Genomic DNA, 25,030 nt, shown 5'->3' with positions numbered 1-25,030 from the left:
AAGGGAGAGGAAGGTCTGTCACCCGCTCCCCGCCCTGCCAATCACTGGCCCACTTCACTTCCATGTCGAATACTGGCAATTGTACTGTCATCTGTCAGAGCTAGGGAGTATACGGAGGTTATTAAACACTTGAATGTCAACTGGTTTTGTATTTCATATTGTGAACTGTCTACATGAACTACCACCAGAGCAACAGCAGAGAGCTAAATGAAGCTGTGTCATATTAGGTCGTGGCACCAAGCTTGTCTTGTGTTTTAATTCAAGGGCAGTTGCTGGATCATATCTCATTGCACTAGTGGTTTATAACTCTTTAGCTGCTTTCTTTTTCCCTACTGTAAAGGTGTGGACTTGATGTGGCAACTGGTTCTCTAGTGGAGGCGTTGTGTTGGCACAGAAGATGTAGGCAGCCAGTAATGACAAACACTTGATTGACATATAGGTTGGACAGACATAGCTAAGCGTCAGGGTCATCGACCTAGATCAGGAAGGCACACAAAGAGGCACCGTTGTCAGTGCTTTCCTCAGTACGACACGGCAACAACCTTGTTACGTGCGCATAATTTGGCCCCGTGCAGCATTGGGAGGCACACTTCTGCTCTCGTAATTGTGCGGGTTGTTACTGGCAGGTGTGCAGCCCTAATGATGGAAGGCAGTGGCCCAGGGTTGGATCTGGGACAGGTGACTCGGTGATAGTGTCAGATGCTGGTGATCCCTGGTGCCTGGAGCTGAGAATACGTTAGCTTGACCCCTTGGCTCCTAACCATCCAGACTGCAGCTGGACCCCACAGGTGATGCCAACAAAATGACCAATGGATGTCGATGGAAACCAACAAACAATGTGCTCATATTGCCAGCAACAAAGGGGCTCATAATACCTACAGTGCCATCTTTGTAAACTAAAATTTACCATAGTCTAATGCAGGACTTAAGAACTCACTGACTTTGGCTTGAACAATTGCACCTGCTCATGTTCTTGCTTGCAAATAGCGCACTTGCAGACTAATGAGGAGCGAGGGCTATGCACACGCATCATGTAGTCATGACAACATGTGGAGAAGAACCAACTTTGAAATAGGAGAGGATCAATTTTGACATTAGTGCCATCTAATAGCAGCACTGGCAAGTCAGGAGCATATAATATTGACGAAGTCTTCACACTTGAATCTGTAGTGTGAAGAATCTTATCATTTAATACAAAATGATGGGTTCCCAAAATTTGAGTGTACTGTAAAACACTGAATACTTGCCGGAAGTCCAGTTTACAAAGGCACTGCACATCTTACCACATCAAAGATAGAAAGAGAAAATGTGAAAGACCTGAGAAAGTACAAGAAGTTTTAAAACTAAAGAGAAAGCTCTCCAAAAAGGAAGAAAAATGAGCTAAGTAGGGCACTCTGATGAGCTACAGAATTACAGTGCTTTTAGCAAAGTCTTTGAGCCCTTTCGCAGATGGTGATTAAATAACAGAAAACATTGATGTCCACTTCAGGTAATACAATTACAAATGATGCCGTTATCAAGCATGATAAGCGTGTTGTCTCACACTGGTTATGGCAGATGACGTTCAGAGTCAACTTGCAAAATCTTTGTAAAAAGTTGTTGCATATTCTTTAACTCTCTATGAACGTGTAGATATCAGATGCACATAGCCTGATGTGATAGTCTTAGCTGGATTAAAGAAAGTATAGAAAATGCAGGTTTGTCACAGCATTAGTTTGTGTGTCCACAAATGCAGGTGGAGTGCAAGTCATGTTGGGGAAAAAATAAGGGTTTGTAACACAACCGAACGAGAAAATGAAAAAGCGTATAGTTCCACATTCGTACTGATCTGCAGCTTTAAGTAACTGATCTGTAACGTGAAAGGGAATACACAGACAGTTCAGATTTCTCTAAGTATTTCCCTTACGATCGACTTTCTTGTTTACACAAGTGACCACGTAGCTTCCCACCCTATTCCTTGTGATGATAGGGGGATACAGTATTGGCTGCTTGCCGGCCTGCACTCATCGTCTGCTCAAAGAGCTAATTTGCAATGAACACCTGTCTAACAACAGGTACCAACTTCAATATTAATACTCGATTGTAAACCTTGATATGTATGTAACACAAGGAAAATATCACAATGAGTATTTACAGAGGCTTAGCTGTAGTAATACTGGCATACAAATTGCTACATCTAAAGGTTTTTGTCTGCAGTGAAAACAAAAAAACCCTCACTGCCCACTGGTAAAACTAGCTGCTGCATCAGGGTGCTCTACAGGTGTAACTATACTGTATTTAGCATGAGACTAACACTGATGAAAATTTTACACCATGAAGTCTTCCATGCTTGCTGGAATCTCGTGGAATTTCATTTCACATAGAGCAGAAGGCAACCTACCTCAAGTATATCCAAGTACAATAATAAGCATATGTTTTATGCTGTGCATTATGCACCCATCAACTGAGCGATAACATGGGACAATACTGGCACATTTAACTTGGACAGCTAACCTGCAGTGATGTGGGCAGTTGTACAAGATACATAAGAATGCCTGCACTCAAAGGATAGAACAGAGAGAGAATATTTATAGGCTCTATCTTAAAAGCAAAATATTCTACAGAGTTAAGCTCCTCCTGGCAATAAACTATATCGAAAGAGCCCCAGATAAATGCAAGGCGGCACAACAAATAATAAACAAGGAGACACTTCGAAATGTACACAAGTAGCTCCACTTGATCCTGAGGAATTTAATCACTACTTTTTAAACTCAATTAAAGAAATAGGAAACAATATTAAAGTAACAAGTGCATCAACTATGGGCCTGATTGTAGCCACACTGGCAGGTGACCAGGTATTTCAGTGCAGTACAATCACATCTGCTATATAAAAGTTGTATCCAACTCTTCAAATTCTAAAAGTACAGACTGCTATTGGTTACAGAATTACATCTTAAAAAGACAATATATTCAATCTGTAGACCGTTACCATCTATTTTTAATAAATGTGTGTAATTCAGAGCATTTCCAGAATCACTGAAGGTATCGAAAGTTATCCCAGTTTTTGAAAAAGGGGACAAACAACTTCCCGAAAGCTACGGAGCAGTCTCAACTGTGCCAATATTTTCAAACGTATTTGAGGCGCTGCTACACACTAAAATAAGTAGTTACTTTGAAAAACACAATCTCCTATGTTAACAATCAGTTTGGTTTTTGCAAGGAGAGACATACAACAGCAGCAATTTTGGAAACTGTGGATCAAACTTTAACAGCTCTTGGAGACAAAAAGATGGTATCACTGCTATTGTGACCTATGAAAAACATTCAGTTACATTCCTGTTGACACACTAATAAGGAAGCTGGAACTTTATAGGGCGTGTGGGTGCACATCTGCTGTGATGCATTTTTATTTAAGCAACATAAAACAGTTTGTCTCAGTCAGAAATATAAATTCCTCATTATTGGACTTCAGCACAGGTAATTGCAAAAAAATCTGTTATTGAACCCTTCTTCTTCATTGTGGCAATTAATGACTTGCCTAATAACATAGGTCACTCTGTCATATCTTATGCTGATGATACAGCACTACTTAGTACACATTAGAGGATCTCAGATCTGACAAGGATAAAAAAGAAACTTTTGATACAGACTTGAACTGGTCTGCAGCTAATAAACTCCTGTTTAATCTTGATTAAACCCAGTAACTCCTAATTAGAATGTCTAATGAAATACAAAATAAGTCAATAAAACTGTTAGGTATTTACGTTGAGTCCAAACTTCACTGGGAGGAACACATCAATCACTTATGTGATAAAATACCTCAGGTGTCATACCTCATTTTGGAGCTTAGGAATTTAGTGACCTCAGATTACCTTCGACTAACATACTTTCAACTATTCCTGTCACACATGTCATATGGTCTGATTGTGTGAGGACACTTTCCTTGGATCAAAAATATTTTAAGAATACAAATAATAATAATAATAATAATAATAATAATAATAATAAACATTGGCCAAACGACTTAGAAGACACAACAAAAGTGAAAATAGAAGGAAACAAAACCAAACATTCAACACAAACCAAAAGAAATTTTACCAGACAATAGATAACACACACATTAAAATAGACAATCCACCAAACTTAGCAGGCATGGAACACTTCTGGAGAACATATGGTCAAACCCAGTACAACATAACAGGCATGCACGGTGGATAGAAGCAGAAACAGACACATACAAGATGATACCACAAATGCCTGAAGTGATAATTTTGCAACATGAAGTCACCAAAGCAATTAATTCTACTCACAATTGGAAAGCCCCTGGAAAAGATAAAATAGCAAATTTCTGGCTAAAGAAGTTCACCTCAACACATTCACATCTAACTAAATTATTTAACAGTTACATTGCAGACCCATACACATTCCCTGATACACTTACACATGGAATAACTAATATGAAACCTAAAGATTAAGCAGACACAGCAAACCCAGCTAAATACCGCCCATTAAAATGCCTACCAACAATATACAAAACATGAACTTCAGTCATTACACAGAAATTAATGACACATACAACACAGAACAAAATTATAAATGAAGAACAAAAAGGCTGTTGCAAAGGAGCACGAGGATGTAAAGAGCAACTGATAATAGATACAGAGGTGACATATCAAGCTAAACTAAACAAAGGTCGCTACACTACGCATACATTGATTACCGAAAAGTTTTTGATAGTGTTCCCCACTCATGGTTACTACAAATATGGGAAATATACAAAGTAGATCCTAAATTGATACAGTTCCTAAACGTAGTAATGAAAAATTGGAAAACCACACTTAATATCCAAACAAATTCAAATAATATCACATCACAGCCAATACAGATTAAGCGTGGAATATACCAAGGAGACTCTGTAATTCCTTTCTGGTTTTGCCTTGCTCTGAACCCACTATCCAACATGCTAAATAATACTAATTATGGATACAATATTACTGGAACATACTCACACAATACCCCAGAAGACATGACAATGTAGCAAAAATAATACATCAACAGCTTGCCTTACAACATAAACTTATAAAACAACACGTTCCCACATACAAGTATGCACCACAAAATGTACTGGAGAATGATGAATACAAATTATACTGGAACAGAACCATTATAACAGATAAAACAACATCACATAACAAACCTCACATCATACTCACCAATAAAAAGAAGAAATTAACACAACTAATCGAAGTATCCATACCCAATACAACAAATATACAAAAGAAAAACAGGAGAAAAAATTGAAAAATACATCCAACTGGCTGAGGAAGTCAAGGATATGTGGCATCAGGATAAAGTTGACATTATACCAATTAGACTATCAAGTACAGGAGTCATACCACACAATATCCACCACTACATCAATGCAATACAGCTACATCCAAACTTATATATACAACTACAGAAATCCGTAATTATTGATACATGTTCAATTACCTAAAAGTTCCTAAATGCAATATAACATATACCGTACAGTTAAAAGGAAGTCATACTTGATCAAGGTCCATGTCATTTTCTACTTCTGACCAGACATAACGTCTGAGATAAGAAAGAAATAATAATAATATTAATATTATTAATAAAAATAATAATAATAATAATAATAATAATAATAATAATAATTTTCTACACATAGTGTGCAAAACAGGTCACATGGAGCAGTGTCGTCCTCTTTTTCCATGTTCAGAATACTCACAATTATAAATTTATATTTACTCTGTCTGTGCTCTATGTTAAAAATGATGTTCCAGAATTTTCTGCTAGGGGGGTAAACTCATGACCAGAATGCCCGAGCTAAGGTTAATTTCGATACACGAAGGCACATGTTAGCAAGAACTGGAAATCCTCACAAACTGAACCCACTCAAAATTTTCAACAAATTACCAATCTATATTCAATCTACAGATCTAAATTTTTTAAAAAAATTAAATGATACAGCTTGCTATCAGATCATCCAGTTTACCATATTAGAGAATTCTTTGACCATATGGTTAAATATTGAACCACCTGTAGGTATTACTTACAGTCAGTCTGCTAATCTCTGAACTCCTTAAATAACCAAATCCAAGAAATACATTTCAGTACTGGGACTGTCACCTGCTCAATTGATAATGAGTCAATCAACAACAGAATCATGAAGCCATTTTGTCCACTTTTTTGGTGTGCCACTCTGAATCATGCCAGCGTTCAGCAGTGACGTGTCGCAAAGCTTTGTAGATTACTTCCAGTACATCTGACCGCTTAAATGTCTTGATATTTCTCATAAGAAATTCTTTAACTTGGCTCCAGATCAGTTCTGTTGGGCTCATATTACCATAGCGCAGTCACAACTGTAAAAATGTGCTTGATGGAGTGAAAATAATTGTTTTTCACACTGGCTCATATCAGACCACATCTGTGGTATAAAACAATAGACATCGTCCGAACAAATAACATTTGATTTTTTATATAAGTCTTAAAATTTTAGTTTGTTACGTTTTACTCATTTAAACAACCTTTGAAAAATATTGTCACGTAGAAGAAGGTGTAATTAGATGAATGATGAACACGAACTTCCCTTAACGAAGGTTTACTCAGCACTTGCACGTACAAGAGCACGGAGCGAACTGCCTCCGGCCAGAACACATACCGTATATATACAGCTACAGCACATTCCAGTACAATGATTATTGACATATGTGGATACATCTAGAATATACTCAAACCGAATATGGAAATTAAAACTGTACAGTCCAGGTGATTTTTGAACTCCGGCCCTCCATGCAACAGTTTAGTATCATAACCACTGCAGCCTCCTTAAGAGAACAGCATCTTGGTGTTACGTCCTTCTAGTCCGGGAACGAGTCACCAGTCCTGCATACTCTGACTCCTAATGACTGATTCTCGCCCTGGAGGTGATCTTCTTAGAACTTATTTTGCCGCTACACTCTTCGTCATTTTTCCGCTTGTTGCCTGTCGCTGGAGTTTCGAATTTATCCTGGGTTGCAGGATCCTTATAGGGCTTCATTCGAAGGACGTAGACCATATGTCTGATCTTTCGCTGTCTCGTGTCGGGGTCGAAATCTTCAACTTCATAAGTAATATCAGACAACTGTCTTACAACCTTATAAGATGCCAAGTAGCGTCTGAGGAGCTTCTCAGGGAGACCAACTTCCAAACAGGAATGAAGATCCAGACGAAGTCACCAGGCTGGTAGATAACAGGGCGGTGGATCGCATCATACCTTCGGCTATCGTTTTCTTCATCCTGCAGCATGCAGAGTCGAGCTAACTGGCGAGCTTCCTCTGATCTGGTTAACACCTGGATGATGTAGTCGTCGTCTACGTCGTCAGGATGTAACGGAAACAGTGTCCATCGTCGTAGTCGCCTCACGGCCATGCATCACGAAAAATGGCGTAAATCCTGTAGTGTCTTGTTTGACGGTGTAGTAGGCAAACGTCACGAAAAGTAGCACCTCATCCCAGTTGCTGTGCTCAACATTGACGAACATTGATAGCATGTCGGCCAAGGTCTTATTAAGGCGTTCAGTGAGCCCGTTAGTTTGCGGATGGTAGGCAGTCATCATGTGATGAGTAATGTTGCACCAACAGTTTATCTCTGTCACAAGATTCGATTGAAAAACTTTCCCTCCATCCGTAATTAACATCCTTGGCGCGCCGTGTTTTAATACAATGTCTTCCACGATGAATTTGGCTACCTCGGATGCTCCGGCTGATTTTACGGCTTTTGTAATGACAGCGTGTCAGATAATCAGTGCAAACAATAATCCATCTATTGCCACTAGCAGACGTTGAAAATCGTCCGAGGAGGTCAATCCCAACACGCTGGAAAAGCGTTTCGGCTGGTGTAATTGGTATGAGTCGGCCAGGTGGTTTCTGAGGAACTGCCTTTCTCCTCTGGCACTCTCGACAGTGCGGCACATAGTGACGGACACTCCTAATAACCTGGCCAGAAAAATCTCTTGCGGATTCTATCGTATGTCTTAATAAATCCTAAATGTCCGGCCTCAGGTGCGTCATGGAATTTCTGTAGAACATCTAACGCGTGTGTTTAGGAATCACTGGTAGCCACCTCTTTCCAAACGGATTAAAGTTTTTCTTGCAAAGTAATCCATCAACTACCTTAAATTGTCCTTTCACATCCTCTAACCGATTTAAGGCAAGAATAATATGAGCTATCTTGGCGTCCTTCTTCTGCTCAGCAGAGAGATGCTGGAGTGCAGCAAGACAGCCACTATCTTCATCAAAGTCTTGATGGCCTTGCACAGAGTTTCTTGAGAGACAGTCGGCATCTTGATGTTTTCTTCCACTTTCGTGCGCTATGGTAATGTAATGCTCTTGAAGATGTCGTGACCACCTGGTGAGTCGTCCTGTTGGATCCTTAAGACCTATCAACCAACAAAGTGAATGATGGTCTGTAACAACTGTGAATGGCCTTCCATAGAGATACTGTCGAAATCTGCATATGGCCCAGATCACAGCAAGACATTCTCCTTCTGTAGTTCAGTAGTTTCTCTCGGCTTTTGTATATGTCCTAAAAGCATCCACCCGAAATTTGCACCAGAACAGCACCGATCCCATACCCGCCGGCATCTGTGTGTAGTTCTGTAGGTGCTCTCTCATCATACAGGCCAAGTACAGGATCAGTCGTCAGAGCTTTTCACAGCCCATTGAAAGAATCTTGTTGAGCATCACCACAGATAAATTTAGCATCAGCTTTTTAACAACTTTTGGAGTGGCCTGGCTTTTATACAAAAGTCTTCGACAAAACAATGGTAATAAAACATAGTCCGAGGAAGCTTCTCACATCTCTAATACTTTTAGGAATAAGAAATTCCGTTATAGATCTCACCCTTTCTGGGTCTGGCCGCACACCTTCGTTTGACACAATGTGCCAAGTATTTTGATTTCTTTTGCTCCAAAGAGACACTTTCTTGGATTAAGTTTCAGACCGGCTTGTTGGAGACACTTAAGAATGGTCCTCAGTCTTTTTATTTGTTCATCGAATGTCTCTGAGAACACTATAATGTCATCTAAATAACGAAGACACATCGTCCACATCAGGTGCTTTAGAAGATTATGCGTCATCCGTTCAAAAGTTGCTGCTGCGTTAAACAAACTAAACGGCATTACCTTAAACTCATACAAGCTCTCTCGGGTGGTGAATGCAGTTTTCTCACTATCAGCCTCATCTACTTCGATTTGCCAGTATCCTGAGCACATGTCCATGATTGAGAAAAACTTAGCCCCTTTCAGACAATCTAGTGTACCATCAGTTCATGGAAGAGGGCAAACGTCCTTTTTAGTTATCTTATTAAGCTTCCTGTAATCAACACAAAAGCGCCAACTGCCATCCTTCTTCCTGACAAAGACCACTGGTGACGACCATGGGCTCTGTGATGGCTGAATGATGTCAGTCTTCATCATTTAATCTACCTCGTCGCGAATTATTCGACATTCTGTTGCTGACACACTGTATGCTCTCTGTCTTATTGATTGATGGTCTCCAGCGCTAATCTGGTGCTTCACCATCGATTTGTCTAATTTGCTCTCCACATGTGGATTGAAGCATTCAGAGAACTCTTGAAGAATGGCAAGTAGCTTCTTCTGTTGTTGCTTAATGAGATCTGGTCGAGCTAGAAGATCTTGTCACGTAGTGGTAGCACTAATTATGCCCATAGACTCGGCATGGGAGGTTTCTATGAGCTCAGCTGTTCTTTAATTAATGGCTTTGTTTGCTACACACATGCGTCTTGGAAGGATCTGTAGTTCACTGTCACAGTTAACTATCTGCAATTCACCAAACCCGTTTTTAAATGAGACACAGAGGCTGGGATGACCAAGTTATTCTCCAGTGGTATGCTTCTCTTACATTCCACTACAAGAGCCATGGGTTGATGCGTGGCATGACACGTGATAGTTACCTTTCTAGTGCCGACTGCAGAAATGATCACTTCATCCAGCACACACAGTCTCCATACACCCGGATGTACATCTTCCTGTCCACCGTATCTCATCTCGTCTAGCATACTCTTTGAGCGTCCACAATCTATAATTGCCTGAGAAGCTTTCAAAAAGTCCCATCCGAGAATGACGCAATGACTACAATCTTGAAAGACGATGAATTCTAAAAGTGTATATGGCCACTTATACCCTCATTAATGGTACATCTTCCTGTAGGTTTATCATATTTCACATTAGCCACCTCCTGCAGAGATGTTTTATTGTCGATAAATATGGTTTTCTGAAACTGGTGATGGTACTTCTCCGAAATGATTGAATATGATGCTCCAGAGTCCACAAGGGCTTGGGCTGGTCGGCCATCCATGACGATATGAATGTAGTTTCCTACCATTTTTATAGTGCTCGACGGTGGAGGATTTTTTCGGCGGCCTCCCCTCCTAGGAAGGTCGCACCCTTTAGTTTTCCAGATTGCGGCGCCTAGGTGATCGGCTGGAGCTTCTAAACGGCGATGGAGACCTTGACTGGCGTGTTGGGGAGCGTCCTCTCCAGCGGCTAGCTTGCAGCGATGGTGACCCATGTCATCCTGCACCCACATCATCTTGTTTATCTTCGTCGTCCCGTAGTTGGCGTCAGCTAAGATCTGTCTGCTGTCTTCTGGCGCGGACATCATCAAATATCTACCGCCTTTCTCGACAATAGCGCACCACATGTCCCGGTCGTCTGCAGTGGAGACATACTGGTTGGTTATCCTGGGTCCTCCAGACGTCAGTCTTCCTTGGTGCCCAAACAGGTTCCTCATGCGGCATTACAGGAACATAACTCCACCTGGGCCTCGACTTTTTCATCGTTTTAAAGGGAAAGGGAGGTGGAGAGATTGGGTTCAATGTCTGTTCCACTTCCTTCTTTATGACATCTTGAAGCGTTTCGGTTTTTTGCTGGCTGTGCAATCCAAGTGCCTTCTGAACTTCCTCTCTCACGATCAGATGAAGAACAGTTGTGAAATCAGTTTCTTCCTCCATCACAAACATCGATACGATGTTTGGAAACCGTTCAAACTTCTTGCGAGTAATTCTCTTTTGATGCACTGTCTCGATATACTGGCACCATTTTATGAAGTCGTCTGCTGTTGAAACCTCCTTCAGGAGTAGGGCTTGGTACATGTCCTCAGCCACACACTTCATGAGATGTGCAACCTTGTCTTCCTCCTTCATTGTAGAATCCACTACTTTTACACAGCTCCAAGACGTCTTGAATGTAGGATGCTGTAGTTTCTCCTGGACGCTGTGCCCTGCACTTTATCTTCTGCATTCACTTTTGCCATTGTGTATCACCGAAATACTTGCGCAATTCCACCTGGAAAACTTACCAGCTTGTGAACTTCTCCTCATTGTTCTCATACCATTGCTTGGCGGTGCCCCCCAAGTAGAAAAATACGTTAGCCAAACACACGGTGTCATCCCATTTGTTAAATTTGGCTATACGCTCATATACCTTCAGCCACGTGTTTGGATCTTGGCCATCGTCACCAGAGAACCCGAAAGGATGTCTCATGTGGTGGCACACAGTTGCTGTCATAGTAACGTTCTCTTTTTAGTCTGTCTCCGATAGATTGCGGTCTGTCGAATATGGCTCGAACTCGGGTTTCTCAGCACGTAAATGGCGGCTCTGTCGTGGCCTGATGGGAGCCACTGTGTCGTCGATAATGTGCGCTATGTGAGGTAACGAGCGAGTTGTGCCGCCCTGGAACTATTATACGTTCCGAGTTGGGGCGGCGGCAAAAGACACTCGTCAAAGCCGTGGACCGGCAGGAAACACGTAGTGCCGAACGTTACCTGAGCATGAGGGTAGACCCAATGGGAATTCCATGGTGACGATGTGTTGAAGAAGGAGACACGCCGGGAGTGCCGACTTTGTGAAACCATAATAGTGGACAGTTCACAGTTCATACAGAAATTAATAGTAACCAGATAAATGACAATACCTCAAAAAGAAACATGTACATTACCATTGTTTGCACGATGATTCTTATGGTGTAATGATATTTTCAATATATTTATTAGTTTAAAGTTTAGTATCTGACGATAAATTATACAAGTAACACTCAGCAACGAATTTCCGAAATCTAAACGGTTCATCCGATTTTGTCGATCTACGTGTCTTTAGAAAGCTATTAGTGTAATCCTAAATTGGTATGAATTACAGGTATGTAACTTGAATAGTACATGAGTTATTGGAGGTCAAAGAGGCCCATTACCACTGATCGCGTGAGGCCACAAGTACTCCACAGTTACACGAACAACGATAGCAGCATGCTTATAAACATATTTATTCGTCTATGTCTATATTTAGTATGTGCTTAAATATGTTTATGAGTGTACGTTGGCTTGGAGACATGGAGGGAGCGCTCACAGCGCTCGTTAATGGTGAGACTGTATGGAAGTGGGGGAGGAGGATCGTTTTCGAGAGAGGACACGAGGTTGGTTTTGGCAGTGCGGGACAGTACAGCACGGGACAGGGGACATGCTGGACGCAAGGAAGGACTTGGAGTGTGGAGTGGTTTGCGCGTGGTCGCGAGAGACAGAAATACTTCGGAGTGCAGACGTGAGATTTCCAAGGTTTCTACAGTGAAGACGTAGTATGCGTTTAGAAGTGAACGTCTCGCAAGCTATGTTGTTGTTCATAGCTAATTACGTGAAGTGGGAATCTACTGTTTCCCTGTAATTCAAGTTGTATTTTATTTAATTGCTGGACCATCGACACCAATAAGTGTTTTGCAGAAATATACCGCATTCTCAAAAGTACTTCTACTGTCGTACGCATCATTTAAAGTCGTTAAGAAAGTACGTGCAGATTTCATTTAATTGCAATCTTTCATTTATAAACGTCTTTGTTACGTTCTGAATTCGCAATTGCCGAGTGATAGGAACCTTCGAGCATTCGATTCATGTGTATATCTACATCTACATCCATACTCCGCAAGCCGCCTGACGGTGTGTGGCGGAGGGTACCTTCAGTACCTCTATCGGTTCTCCCTTCTATTCCAGTCTCGTATTGTTCGTGGAAAGAAAGATTGTCGGTATGCCTCTGTATGGGCTGTAATCTCTCTGATTTTATCCTCATGGTCTCTTCGCGAGATATACGTAAGAGGGAGCAATATACTGCTTGACTCCTCGGTGAAGGTATGTTCTCGAAACTTCAACAAAAGCCCGTACCGAGCTACTGAGTCTCTCTCCTGCAGAGTCTCCCACTGGAGTTTATCTGCCATCTCCGTAACACTTTCGCAATTACTAAATAATCCTGTAACGAAGCGCGCTGCTCTGATAGTCCAAATGCTCTTACTTTGTATGACGTTGGACTGCATGGCAACATGAGCGCAGGCACAACCGTTGCGTATGTCCTAGCCAACTACGTCTGTTCACAAGGGAGGAGCACCGTACTGTACATCAAGCATATTGCAACCCCTTCACATCTGTGCCTGCCATCCAATATCGATTAATGGATACCCTGCAACATTCTGGGTCACTTTGCACCATATGTCGGAGACTAGCAGCATCTGGACTACGGAATTCCTGTTTATCACCACAACTGCTATTATCACCACAACACCAAAAGCTGGTTTTGGAGGGCTGCTGTAACCAGGATGCTCGAGTGCTGCTAATGAATGAGTTGTATTGTGCTCAGCAATGAATTGCTGTTCTGCACTGTCCTAGATGACTATCAATGGTAAATGTGGCGGCTACCTGGGGAGAGGTCCCATTCTCTCCGTGTTGTGGAGGCACTCCACTGTTACACATGACATCATGGTGGGGGGAGATGAGAGGAATGACTTCAGGTCACAGCTGGTAGCGATTAAGGAATCTCTGATCGCGCATCGTGGACATCCTGCGTCCTTGTGTGGTACCATTCAGGTGACAGTATGGTGGTGGTATTGTTCAACACAACATCGCTCATTCACACACACAGCATTTTTCTCTGTACATCTACATCTACATGATTACTCTGCAATTCACATTTAAGTGCTTGGCAGAGGGTTCATCGAACCAAAATCGTACTATCTCTCTACCATTCCACTCCCGAACAGCGCGAGGGAAAAACGAACACCTAAACCTTTCTGTTCGAGCTCTGATTTCTCTTATCTTATTTTGATGATCATTCCTACCTGTGTAGGTTGGGCTCAATGAATTATTTTCGCATTCGGAAGAGAAAGTTGGTGACTGAAATTTCGTAAATAGATCTCGCCGCGACGAAAAACGTCTTTGCTTTAATGACTTCCATCCCAACTCGCGTATCATTACTGCCACTCTCTCTCCCCTATTACGTGATAATACAAAACGAGCTGTCCTTTTTGCACCCTTTCGATGTCCTCCGTCAATCCCACCTGGTAAGGATCCTACACCGCGCAGCAATATTCTAAAAACTGTCTATGCAGTGATGTGATACTCCTGTGGGCAGTATGATTCTCAGATCTGTCACTGACAGAATGTGGACTGGACCAGCTCAGATATCATTTCCACCCCAGTGCCAGTATATCAGGACCAATTACAACGGCCGTGGTGAGTTTGCCTCAAGAGTGTATGCAGTACATTTTTGACAGCCTTCTAAACCAAGTCATTTCAGGCATCCAGACGAGAGGGGGTGCAACTTTATATGGAGAAGTGAGTTCATATTGTCAAGTTGTTTGTAAATTTAATCCAATATTGTAGTCACTGAAATTACATCACATACCTTCACCCGTTAAGTGTCATTTTGCTTCTACCTCCACTTTTGTGTGCTTCACTTTTTTGCTACGCAATCTGATTAACATTATAACTGTAGTGCAACAGTATTTTATACTGAGATCTGACAATTAACAATGTTGTCTGAAAACCCATTATTTTAAATTACTTAAAAAATGTCTTAGTTTCATCCATTTGTTAACAACAAATCTCGCTACTGTGTTAATCCAACAATAAATATGTAAGATCAAATGTATTCGGTGTTTAATATTGTGTTCATGTTTATTCCCTTTGCTATTTAGATTTGATAGTAACACCGAGTACCTTTTAAATCATCAGTGATTTGTTACTATATTTGAAACACATTTCTGTAACAAGTTTTAAAAAATGTAGAGCATATATAATTCCCCAGTTGTAAGTTATGATTAAATTTTGTTTTCAGCTTTCACGTTTTCCTATGCTTGTGTATACACGGATAAACTTCTGCGTACTGCTTTTCAGTATGTCCGTTTCATGTCATGCAGATATATTGTGAGAGATTGCAGGGCACTCTCACTTCTGATTTGACGTAGGGAATACGACTACGGCGATATGACATACATTGTGATGAAATGGTGGGCAGCAGTTTATGGTCTTGTTTGTGTGCTCTAGGGAAAGAAATACGGTAAGCTTTACCTGCGTTCAAAGAAACAGGGTGCCAACTTAAACGACTGCATTAAAAGCATGGCGTTGGTGGGGCGACAAAGCGTTTCTCGAGAACGATGAAGAGACATTTCCAGACAGCTCTGAGCCACTGTCGTATTGTGCAGAAACACATTAGGATTGGCTCCACGGACAGGGGCAGACGTCCAGGTATACGGCCTAGCGCCGAAAAGTCGATAACAGCGCATTGCAGGCATTGTTAGCGAGCAAGCCGCCAAAAGAAATGTAAACGTCCTGCAAATGTCGGTGGGACTGGAAAACTGGCGCCCAGACGTGCAGACTCTGTTTCAAAACCTCTTTTGTCAATGCGAGATTATGGCCATTCTTTGCAAACTTTGAAATGAACGCAACAGCGGAGATATTCGTCAATTCGGTTTGCAGTGCAAAGACCATACACTGAGCTGAGAATGCCAGGCTCCAGCTCGTTATTGGCTTGTGCGAAATTGAGGGAAGACAAAAAAGAGAAATCTGCTTCTGGAACCGAGCTGAGAAGGCAACACAGAGTAAGGGAGGTTGTCACACTCTGGTACAAGTCTCTTGTACTGGCACTTCGCTAGTAAAGAACTGCAGGTCTCTACCTAAACGGTGAGACTTGTGTCCTTTGCTAGGGCGCGACTTGGAGCCTGTGCCAGTCACCTTCTGAACCGCCAAAGGAACTGCTTATATCGTCACGGTCACAATGAGTGACGCGTGGGTGTACTTATTTGTCTTGAGTTGGCCGTCTAAACATTTCACGTATTCCGACACGCACAGTCGTGGCACGGAGTCAGATTGGTTTGGAAGACCAGCAAACGGGTCCACCTGCACACTAGAATCTGTCGGAGTTTCAGAGACTGTTAGGGCAGTACCTGTGTTCTGAATTAACCGAACGCGAGACCGCGTACTTGCATTTTTCGGGAACGCGCATTTAATAACAGATTTCCGCCGTCCATGACTTCAGTCGCTGAACGCATCGAAGTGTGGAGTTTTAACCGGTAGGATGGTAAAGTATTTGCTGCTGCGACGTAGGGATATACTGTCTATTTCTCGGCACCCTGTTCTTTCGAAGCATATTTTTCCTTTTTTTTGTATGGTAGAATATAGATGCTTGGTGGTGGCGTAGTTTGATGCCATAATCTGGATTCACGTGTATGAAGTGAGACAAAGCGAGTAGTGTTCTGGTTAGTGTCGTGTGTCGATCCCCAGCAGATCACTTTGTCCACCATAGATCCCATTTTAGTAAGGCTATTGCGAAATAAATATTTTTTTGTATGATGATTCTTTAATAATTTTGTTACCTTATCTTGTTTAAGATCAATAAATCGATTGTGAATTAGACTACAACTTCTGGCATACAACGTGTATCATTTTCTTAAGGTCAAAATTATACAGATTGTACAGGATCTTAAAGTGGGACTTTGAGGTAGGGATCCATGGTTGCAATATTTCAGATGGTATGAAATCCTAATGAGCAATGTGTACGTAACTATTTGTAGTATCGTTCGCAGAACCGATCGCAGTCCTCTGGTTTGGAGGCGAGTGGAACGCTTAAACCAGAGGCTCAGACGATACTGCGGAGATCTGCAGTGCAAATTTCTCGACCTTCGCTATCGGGTGCAGAAAAGTAGGGTCCCCCTGAATAGGTCAGTCGTGCACTACACGCAGGAAGCGTAGCAGAATACGTGTGGAGTGCACATGTGGTTTTTTTAGGTTAGAGAATTCCCTCCCTAAGCCCGACAAGACGCCTCCTGAGACGTGACAACGTAGTATTAGGCAAAACGTAACAGGGAATAACAATATTAATGTGGTAATAGTAAACTGCAGGAGCGTCTATAGAAAGGTCCCAGAACGGCTCTCATTAATAAACGGTCACAATGCCTACATAGTACTAGGGACAGAAAGTTGGCTGAAATCAGATGTAAACAGTAATGAAATTCTTAACTCAGATTGGGATGTATATCGCACAGACAGGCTGGACAGCAAAGGAGGTGTGTTTATGGCGATAAAAAGTGCAATAGTATCGAAGGAAATTGACAGAGATCCGAAATGTGAATTAATTTGGGTGAAGGTCACGATTAAAGCAGGCTCAGACATGGTAATTTGATGTCTCTATAGGCCCCCTGGCTGAGCAGCTGTTGTAGCTGAGCACCTGAAGGATAATTTGGACAATATTTCGAGTAGATTTCCCCACCATGTTATAGTTCTGGGTGGAGATTTTAGTTTGCCGGATATAAACTGCGAGAGACAAACTGTCATAATGAGTGGCAGGGACAAAGAATCAAGTGAAATGTTTTTAAGTGCTTTATCTGAAAACTACCTTGAGCAGTTAAACAGAGAATCAACTCGTCGCGATAACATATTAGACCTTCTGGTGACAAACAGACCCGAGCTATTTGAATCAGTTAACGCAGAACAGGTTATCAGCGATCATATAGCGGTTCTGCATCGATGATTTCAGCCGTAAATAGAAATATTAAAAAAGGGTATGAAGATTTTTCTGTTTAGCAAAAGTGACAAAAAGCAAATTTCAGAACACTTGACGGCTCAACACAAAAGTTTTTTTCTTAAGTACAGATAGTGTTGAGGATCAGTGGACAAAGTTCAAAACCATCGTCAGTATGCATTAGATGAGTATGTGTCAAGCAAGATCGTAAGAGATGGAAAAGAGCCACCGTGGTACAACAACCGAGTTAGAAAACTGCTGCGGAAGTAAAGGGAACTTCACAGGAAACAAACACAGCCAAAACCTTGCAGACAAACAAAAGTTACGCGAAGCGAAATGTAGTGTGAGGAGGGCTATGCGAGAGGCGTTCAATGAATTCGAAAGTCAAGTTCTATATATTGACTTGGCAGAAAGTCCTAAGAAATTTTGGTCTTATGTCAAAGCGGTAGGTGGATCAAAACAAAATGTCCAGACACTCTGTGACCAAAATGGTACTGAAACAGAGGACGACAGACTGAAGGCCGAAATACTAAATGTCTTTTTCCAAAGCTGTTTCACAGAGGAAGACTGCACTGTTTCCTTCTCTAGATTGTCGCACAGATAACAAAATGATAGATATCGAAACAGACAATAGAGCGATAGGGACACTATTAAAATCGCTCAAAAGAGGAAAGGCCACTGGACCTGATGGGATACCAGTTCTATTTTAGACAGAGTGCCCGAAGGAACTTGCCCCCCTTCTTGCAGCGGTGTACCGTAGATCTCTAGAAGAGCGTAGCGTTCCAAAGGATTGGAAAAGGACACAGGTCATCCCCGTTTTGAAGAAAGGACGTCGAACATATGTGCAGAACTATAGACCTATATCTCTAACGTCGATCAGTTGTAGAATTTTGGAGCCCTTATTATGTTCGAGTATAATGACTGTTCTGGATACTAGAAATCTACTCAGTAAGAATCAGCATGTGTTTCGAAAAAGGCGATCGCGTGAAACCCAGCTCGCGCTATTCGTCCACGAGACCCAGAGGGTCATAGACACGGGTTCCCAGGTAGATGCCGTGTTTCTTGACTTCCGCAAGGCGGTCGATACAGTTCCCCACAGTCGTTTAATGAACAAAGTAAAAGCGTATGGACTATCAGACCAATTGTGTGATTGGATTGAAGAGTTCCTAGATAACAGGACGCAGCATGTCATTCTCAATGGAGAGAAGTCTTCAGAAGTAAGTGATTTCAGGTGTGCCGCAGAGGAGTGTTGTAGGACCGTTGCTATTCACAACATACATAAATGACCATGTGGATAATATTGGAAGTTCACTGAGGCTTTTTGCGGATGATGCTGTAGTATATCGAGAGGTCGTAACAATGGAAAATTGTACTGAAATGCACGAGGATCTGCAACGAATTAACGCATGGTGCAGGGAATGGCAATCGAATCTCAATGCAAACAAGTGTAATGTGCTGCGACTACATAGAAAGTATGATTCTTTATCATTTAACTACAATATAGCAGGTCAGTAACTGGAAGCAGTTAATTCCATAAATTATCTGGGAGTACGCATTAGGAGTGATTTAAAATTGAATGATTATATAAAGTTGATCGTCGGTAAAGCAGATGCCAGACTGAGATTCATTGGAAGAATCCTAAGGAAATGCAATCCGAGAACAAAGGAAGTAGGTTACAGTGCACTTGTTCGCCCACTGCTTGAATACTGCTCAGCGGTGTGGGATTCGTACCAGATATGGTTGATAGAAGAGGTAGAGGAGATCCAACGGAGAGCAGCGCGCTACGTTACAGGATCCTTTAGTAATCGCGAAAGCATTACAGAGATGATAGATAAACTCCAGTGGTAGACTCTGCAGGAGAGACGCTCAGTAGCTCGATGCGGGGGAACATACCTTCACCGAGGAGTCAAGCAGTATGTTGCACCCTCCTACGTATACCTCGCCAAGAGACCATTAGGATAAAATCAGAGAGATTAGAGCCCAGACAGAGCATACCGACAATCTTTCTTTCCATGAACAATAAGAGACTGGAATAGAAGGGAGAACCGATAGAGGTACTCAAAGTATCCTCCGCCACACACCGTTAGGTGGCTTGCGGAGTATGTATGTAGATGTAGATATGTAACCAGTGTTTGTAAACTGTTAGTGTTTGGTGAGCAAAGTGCCTGTCAATTCAAGTTTGCTGGCACTACATTATGAAACAATACAGAACCATCAGCCATCATCCATGGTGAAGGTTAGCAAGCTTTACAGTTCATGACTGGTTCTTGGAGATTAGTATTACGCATTACAGGAGCTTTTAGACTTGCATTTAAGGTATCGCATGCCAGAATGTAGAGCTTCGAAAGCTGAATGACGGCACTTGAAAATTTTCCAGCAACTGGCATCCTAAGCGGAAGAAATTTGTTGTTGTGGGCAGAAACTTACAAGAAACTGGTTCATTCAAGCAACAGCGTTTGACTAAAAGTACTTCAAAAAGAATTGCTCACATAGCAGAACTTGAGCTTTTGTTTGATCATGTGTGAGAACATTCATTAGTATGCCCTTAACTTGTATGTGAAATGTTTACTCCAATGAATAGTGTGGACACTATTGCTGGAGTGTAAATTGAACCCAAAGCAAAGTAGGCATAAGCACTGAGGCAAAATTATTTTGAACCAAATTATGTTGTAATAACGAGCTGATATTGGTGGTAAACACTAGAAATTATTTCCATTAGCTTAAACTCTTGCGGTCAGGTGCAAGTTAAAAAAATATTAATAATAATAATAATAATAATAATAATAATGGTAATAATTAAGTATTCATTTCCAGCCATTAGTTCTTAATCTAGGTGCACTCTGTTCTGGCATAACTACAAGTGCATGACGATGAAGAATGACAGAGCATAGAGAGCTGTGATATATCAGCCAATAGTACGCTGATTAGGGCGACACCAAGACAGGAGTGGCATCTGTAAGAAGAGAATACAAGCGCCGCACCGCCTAGCTGCGGGCAATGGAAGACGAGCTGTCATAGAAACACTACAGCAGTGACTTATGAGCTGTATTGTTTTGCTTGCATTGAAATTGTATATACCGAAAGACATTGATTGTTCGCATGTGGCCAACTGCTTTGGGACACACCTTTGTAAATACACAAAGTTAAGTACTGTCAATTTAACTTACTGTAATAAACGCCATGAATACGATTTGCTTGAATTGCTGTCTAGCGATCCGAGGAAACAGTTTGCTAGGCATCCTATATTATATGAGTGGGCAAGAACAAAAAAAAATCTCAGTTTGGGAACCCCTGCTGTACTGCAATTCTAATCATAAATGTTTGAGACATAATATCTGTATAATTCTCCCTGTACAAAAATAAGAATACAATGAAAGAACTTCACAGAGTTCTAAAAATTTTGCAAAGAGGCAGTCAACTAATGAGCAATGTGTCCTGAAAGCCTGTGCTGAACTAGTAGCCAACAATACTCCACTATACAGATTAATGTTACCAGACTTACAGACCATATCGTTGTGCCACAACTTAACCTGGTGTAATGAACTGCACAGCATCGATTCAGCTCAACGATATCATAGATGGAAAAGTGCCTATCAACCCAAAGGCCAGGCATTATCAAGCAAGTATATTCAGAAAGTTAGATCACTGTTTGAGTATGCCAATCCTGCAGAATATGCCAGCCACCTACTGCAAGGTGAATTTGTGACACCTTACAGCAGTGGCAGGTGTCTGAAAGAGCTGACTGGAAAGGAAAAAAAAAAAATGGGACGATTGAGGTCACCACTGCCTGTTACAATTTCTGGGCTATGGTAGAAAAAGTTAGGCACCCCACTGTCACATATATACCACCTAATTTAGTTCCTCACTTTAAGATGTTTCTTGTGCACAGCAGTGTCCAAGTATGTGCAGTACGCGTGCAGGGCATACAGGCTGCTTTTTCCATACGTGTAAAGTGTTAGAGATGTGGACTGCACCTACATTGTTGCTGACCATAGTCGAGGGCAGGTGCACTGATACCAGCCACCATGGTTTACACACTGTCCACAGTGGTGTATTTCGTGATGCAGCCGAGCAGCAAGGGATTTTCTCTGTCATGCCACCTCCAGTCGAGAGCGTGCCAGCATCGGGCACTGCCTACGTGACAGGCAACCGCTGACAGCAGGAAGCTGTAGTACACCACAGAGAACAACCACCTTCTCTCTGGCTACGATTCTGCCTGTCACTGTCACGAGTAAAATACTTTCTTAACCTGTGGTAACTTACTGACAGCCTACTGTACAATTCACCACCATCACCTCCAAAGCCTACGACCATGCGGGTAAACGGCAGTCCATCCTGACTTGCCCATAGAAAACTATGATGACATTAAAAATAATATTTGTCAGTGTCTGTTGGTTCCTGCAGCAGTTGGTAGATGGCACAAGAATGGTGTGACAGGATACTGTGCAGGTGAGTTAACAAAGGATGTGTTTAGAACAATGTGTTCAGATAATCACAAACTTTCCAAGATTATGCTATTTAGTTGTTGAGTTATTTCATGAGTTCCAGTGAAAGTAGTGTTAAAAATGCACCAAAGAAAAATATTAGCCAGGGGAAAAAAAGAGAGATGAGTTCTATCAATCATGAAACACAAAGGGCCACGAACATGAAAATTAGAGAAGTGATTGTTCTAGCAAGAGAAACAGGTCCTCAACAGGCACTGCATGTAGCTTTTTCAAAATTAAGTGTTATGTTCCTGCACCAGTTTGATGATGATGATGTTCGGATCGTGGGGCACTCAAATGTGCGGTTATCAGCGCCCGTACAAATCCCCAATGTTTGCTCAGTCCAATCTCGTCACTTTGAGAGGTGGCATGAGCCCCCTCTCATATTTCTATATTACTCTGAGTAATTCGATGTTACTCTCTAATTGCATGCGGTGAAAAGTCACTATTCCTTCGCACGCGGACTTACCACGCAGCGTCTCTCATCACCCGGATGGTCTGGTGACAGGCGGGTTCTGCTGATCTTGAAAGGGTTAAGCCAACGGGTGTGATGGAGTCGAGTGGATGCTTTCCAGATGCCGACATTGTCATAAGAGGGGCGGCGACACGCCCACAGGGGCCTGACGGAGCGGCTGGGCTAGAGATTCTGTTACTTCGCAAAAATTTAGTGAAAACACTTCCTGGCGGGCTACCAGCGAGGCGTTGGAATGACTTGTGTTCCCAGGTAGTCTCGGCGGGCAAATTCCCACGTTTTCTGCAAAATCATAACCATGATTAGCTTGCTCAGGGAATAGCTCCGTGACGTAGCAAAATCGGCGCAGAAATTGGCGCCAAGTATCTCCATTGGTGGAGTAGTACTACGTCGGCAATAGAGGGGAATTTTTCGCCGGTTTTCGAGTTGTTGATTGGAACGTTTAACCACGACCACTGTCGTGGGGGCTGGAATGTTCTGTGTTCGGTTTTTACGGGTGCTCTTGAGAGTGTCGGCTCTCGGCTTTTAGTCGGAGTAGGTTACAAAACTGAGCTCTCGCTGCTCTGGACAGCCTGCCTTCCGTTGGCTGTCTAATATACTTTTATTTAATTGTAACTGTTTGACGAAGTTGCTGAAGTTTCGACTTCAACGTAACTTTCCGAGTACAGTTGGCAATTAAGCGTTCTGCGTACAAGCGGCCTATGTTGTCCGTCTTGAGCAGTTTTGGCTTAAGTTGACTGTACCGGAGTTACTGTGTGACTTCGCTTGTTAAAATCACTCACTGTACCGTTAGTGATTCTGTAACGAGCCTTCTTCATCTCCCTCAGAGGTGTATTTGTGTTGCTAGGAAGTCTTTAGTCTGTAACAACCAGACCAGGAGAATTTGTTTCGGGCTATACTCACGACATTATCATCACCATGACGGGACGTCGAAGCAACCAGCCATCGCCTCCGGTATGCCAGATCATGTCCTTTCAGTTAAGAAGACAGCTTGGTAATGTACGTCGGCAGCACCGGCAGATCAGGCAATTTTGCTAGGTGATAATCAGAGCTCAGTAGAGTGCCCCTGTTCATCTTTTCTAACTTTGTTCTGTCTTGGGTGTTCATTATCTGAGTTATCACTACTGTAGCAGCAATTAATGTTGGGTTGGCTGGGTGTTTCTCGTAAGATTTCAGTTGCAAGGAACTGGCTCCACATACCACTTGGTCATAAATGTCACAATCTAGTTTATGGACAACTTGACCTTCACAGCATTTATTTGAATATCCAATTTCATATATAGTAAATGTTTCATGTGTTTTGTTTATAATTTTGAGTTTAGTCATAATAAATCAAATTGGTATTTTGGATCGAACTTTCATTCTGTTAATCGGTAGAGCAACCCTTTCATTTCTCACTATGCTAATGAATCTTTCCTTCATCTAATTAATTTCTATCCAATTAAATTATTGCAGGTGCCAAACTCTTTTCTACTCCACTTGCAGGGTCAATTACAGTCCGTTTGCGTTTCTTCTTAATCCATGTGCAACAGCAAAAGTCAGAGTTAGGAAGGGGGGGGGGGGCTTAGTGCATCATTTCCATATGAAGATTCGAGAAGAATTTAGTGCTAAATACACTGCTAGCCCCGGCACCTCGCAACTTGCACGAATGATAATGAAGTTATGAGGACGACACAAACACTCAGTTATCTCGAGGCAGGCGAAAATCCCTGACCCTGAATCGAACCCGGGACCCCTTGCTGGGGAAGCGAGAACACGACCGTGAGACCACGAGCTGTGGACCCCAGCTAAATGAAATGCTTGATGTGAATAACAGTGGCTCTCCAGAATCATGTTCAGCCTCCTTCACATATAATATTTTGATTAACGGAAAAAAATAAATGTATGCAAAAAGTGTGCATTGCATGTTTTAACAAAAACATGGTGTGGTGATTGACAAACCTGCTGCTGGGAGTATTTCTCAAATAGGGTAAGTGAGCTGAAAATCATGGTGCTTCTGAAAGACATTGAGTTAATTTTCTGTAGGAATATGAATATCAACTATGACTGGTTGTCTGAAAAATAAAATTCTAATTGATCTTCTCAAGACATGCAACCTGCTGCAAAGAGTAGACTTCCCAACTAGAGCACACAAATGATTGCACAGTTATTGATAATATCCTGTACTATATCTTAGGGGCTCAAAGAGACAGAAAAATTAGTAATGGCTTGACAGATCACACTGCACAAAAAACAAG

The sequence above is a fragment of the Schistocerca gregaria genome, chromosome X (genome assembly GCF_023897955.1).
Source record: "Schistocerca gregaria isolate iqSchGreg1 chromosome X, iqSchGreg1.2, whole genome shotgun sequence".
NCBI classification, from domain to species: domain Eukaryota; kingdom Metazoa; phylum Arthropoda; class Insecta; order Orthoptera; family Acrididae; genus Schistocerca; species Schistocerca gregaria.
Note: the sequence above shows the minus strand (reverse complement) of the source record.